Source organism: Rhinolophus sinicus, chromosome 8, assembly GCF_057876585.1.
Source record: "Rhinolophus sinicus isolate RSI-liver-muscle chromosome 8, RSI-T2T, whole genome shotgun sequence".
NCBI lineage: Eukaryota > Metazoa > Chordata > Mammalia > Chiroptera > Rhinolophidae > Rhinolophus > Rhinolophus sinicus.
This window is the reverse complement of record NC_142508.1, coordinates 61,671,203-61,675,098: the sequence shown is the minus strand read 5'-3', so window position 1 is coordinate 61,675,098 and position 3,896 is coordinate 61,671,203.

Below are 3,896 nucleotides of genomic sequence, written 5' to 3'. Positions count from 1 at the left end.
GTCTGGCTTCTTTCATTTAACCTTAATGCATTTGAGATTCATTTCATGTTGATGTTTATATTGGTAGTTCATTCCTTTTTATTGCTGAGTAGTATTCCATTATATGAATATACCACAATTTGTTTATTCATTCACGAATTGAAGGACATTTAGGCTGGTTCCCATTTTTGACAATTATGAATAAAGCCACTATAAACATTTACATACAGGTTTTCATATAAACATAAGTTTTTATTTTCCTAGGAGTGGGATGTTTCATCTTAGGGTTTTATGGTGAGTATATCCGCAACTTTGTAAGGAAGTAATTTTTCAGTCCAGAGGACTTATTTTAAAGGAGAACATCAGAGAAAGCTGTTCTTTACGGTACTATCAAGAAGTGGCCACTAGCCTCACAGTAATAAATGCATTTGGTTTAATGGATCATCAAATATGAAGGGCATTGAGGTAATTTTCCTTTTCCCTCTTCTGTGACCTTCCTCTGTCATTCACTCAGAGGTGTCCATCTCACAGGGAACACTAAGACTGTTACAGCAGAGAAAGAATCTATGCTCAGCTTCTGACTTCCAAACAGGAATCTCAAAGTCCGTTTAGAGATAATAGCTGTGAAAGCCAGAGCTTTTGATCCTCTTTGCTTTATGAGAGAAAGAAAAAAGACTTTTGGCAAGTCAGATGAAGGTTTGACTTTATCCATAGGCAATGGATTATCTATAGGCAATGGATACTTTATCCATAGGCAATGGATTGCAAAGAGGAAAAAAAGCAAACCAGCCTGACCTAAGGAGGGGGTTAAGAGTGGAAGGTGAACAGGAGTCGGGAACTGTGGCTCTCCTTGCCTTTCTTAACCCTCCTGCAGAAGACTTCCTTTCCCGCATAGAGACTGAACTTGGAAGACCAGGCCTTTAACTGCCAGGAGCACTTACTAAGCCCTGGATTCAGAAGGTGTGCCCAGTACATGGGGCGGCTTCCTTAGCTTGGGTGGGAGAAGCCCAACCCTAGCTCTCAGGTGGGATTCAACCTCATCAGCTCAGATGACCTCCTTCCATGCTGTGATGACTTCTAAATCCACCCCGTTACACTTGCTTCAGAGAGGTCTCATAATGCAGCAGTCAACTGTTCTAGAAATAATTTTTAGAACAAGAGGAAAATATTTTAAAATAAATTAATAGCTTTCAAATTTCTCTTATAAAACCGATCAGGGTCCTCCAGCCTTAACCACTGGAATCATTGATCCCTCAAAGCATTTCTCTGCAGGGCTCTCAGATGAGGGCCAAGGGAACAGCTGGATTCGAAGGCCCTGGTGTGAAATGGGGCAGGGTGTGTGTAAAATCCCTGAGGGGTGGACTCGCTTCCTGGGGGCAGCTGCAGGGGCCTCCCCACCAGAGCCCCAGTTCTGTACAGATTCAACCAGAAGGACAGCCCCTTCATTTTTATCTGCGTCTCTGTTTGTCCCTCTGGTTTGCGCCCAACTGTTGCGTAGTGAAATTAGCCTGCTGACCTACTGCCAGCAGCATATGACTTTTGTTGGTTTTATTTTAGTTCTGGGGGAGGAGGGGGGGTGTCAATGTCGCTGCAGATACACTCTCATACCCCTTCATGTCCGAGAGTATTCGTAGATGGAAGATTGCGACTAGACGCCAGTCTGAGCTGTGAAACAAATTTTCCTGTGTTAAACCAATAATCCTGTTTAGTCCTCTTGGTAGCAAGCCTTGAGCACTTTCTCCCTTACTCCATCTCCTGCCACCCTCTGTCTTCACTCCAGCCCACTTGCCTGGCGAAGCCCTGAACGTGCCAAGTACAGTCCCACCCCGAGGCCTTTGATTTGCTGTCCCTTCTGCCTGGAATGCTCCTTCTTCCAGTCACCACAGGGCTCATCCTCTCCCTTCTTTCCCATCTCCCGTTAAATGTCACTGTCTGGGGGGCCATTCCAGTGATACGCAAAATGCCACCCCTTCTAATCCCCACCTTGCTTTATTTTTCTTTATGGCATTGAGATGCCTCCTAACAAATGTTTCTTCGTTCATCGCTTTTCTTCCTCATAGGAACGTCAGTTCCATGAAGGTAGAGGTTTGGTTTGTTTCCTTCACTGCCGTATCTCCAGCACTTGGAACACAGCCTGGCTCATACATCTCTGTTCAATGAGTTCATTAATGAAACTTGGGTGCAGAACTCTTGCTGTGGGAGAACGTTAAGTGACAAGTCTCCCGGTTTGACTTGATTCAAACCTGAATCCTACTCTCTTGTCTCATTCCTTTTCATTCTCTCTCCCCTAGTTCTCCCACGGAGAGAGGTATGTACTCCTTGGCCCTCTTCTCAAACACTAGAGGCCCCATTGCGTTTCATCATTGTTTTGCCCACGGCTTTCAGAGAACTTGGTTCCCAGACTTGGGTAATTCACCGTGGTTTGGCCCCCATCAGTGGTCTTTTTCCTTCCATAGATCCCAGCACTGAATCTGGATAAAGTTTGCTGAGTTGCATCACCCCTGGCACTTATTTCCAGGCAGAATATTGAAGGGGGTGGCCTTGAGGCCTCATTGGGGAATGGCGGCTGCAAACCCTTAACCTTTGGAACATTCGATGTTTCTTGGCTGAGAGAATTCTTTAGAACTGCAAACCCATGGAAATCTATCCAGGACTTTCTGCAGCACAGAAGCCATGCTCAGCACCTGCCTTGTTGGAAGGAAGACCCTGTGTCACCCACTGAGGCACAAGGCAGGGGATGCTTACATTTGTGCTATGCCACCCGGAGATGCTCTCCTTCATGGAAAGTCCTGTCTTGTGGCTCAGAGCTCTCACTGCAGAGGGAAAATATAGGCCTGAGTAAAAAGCTAAAGGATGGGTCTCCTAAGTTCTGGGGTCCCAAAAATTCAGCTAGAGAGAGAGAGAGAGAGAGTTTGTGTAATTCATGTTAGTTCTATGATTAAATTATCCCTTTAGTTGGCCGCTCAGAGATCAGGCTTGATGGGCAGAGAATCCCTCTCTCTCTCTCTCTTTCTCTTTTTATATATATATTATATCTATACCTATATATCCTTCTCTTACTTACAGAACTAGTTAGACCTTTAGAAGAGACTCTGAGCTCCATTTTGGGCACCACCACTTGTGTCCTCTTTCCAAGAAAGACAAGGAATAAAATGTAAGGGTTGACCAATTATGGGGCCTTGGAGGAAGCTATAAAAACCCAATTTGTTTGGCCTGGAAAAGAAAAAAATCGATGCTTTCTTGATAATCTGAATAATTCACATTCAGAAGAATGACCTGTTCTGCTACATCTGTTCTTGAAAGCGACGTGAAAAGTCCTATGTTTAAAATAGGACAGATAGAGACCCCTTTATGCAGGATGACTTCAAGCGGATGGCTTTCCAGGATTGTTACAATCCCCATCATGCATAGGATTGTGTGATCCAGGTTAGAAGTTAGAGTGGGGTTTTTATTGCCAGACACGTTTGGTTGTGGTTAACAGGTCCCACAGGAAACAGATTGTGCATACAAACTAGGCAATTTGATGAGAGTTTAGCAAAGGAACCATATGCAAAGGTGTCCTGGCACAAAATAATTAATTTTGGATCTCTTGTAGTTGTGAGGATTGACGGGGAATAGCTGGGTGGATCTTGCTTGGGATTTCTCATGCAGTCATAGTTATTTTGGTCTGGTATGATCTGAAGGCTCAGATGGGCTGGGCATCCACGAAGGCTTCCTTACCTACCTGCCTGGCACCTCCGTACTTCCCTAGGTGTCTTCTCTCTCTAGCAGAGTAAATTGGATTTCTTCATGGAGGCTCAGGGTCCCAAGAGCAAGAAGCAGAAGCTAGTAGACCAGTTAAGGACTATGCCCAGAAATGGCACAGTGCATTTCCCCCAACTTCCATTGGTCAAAGCAATCACAGGATATGTCCAGAT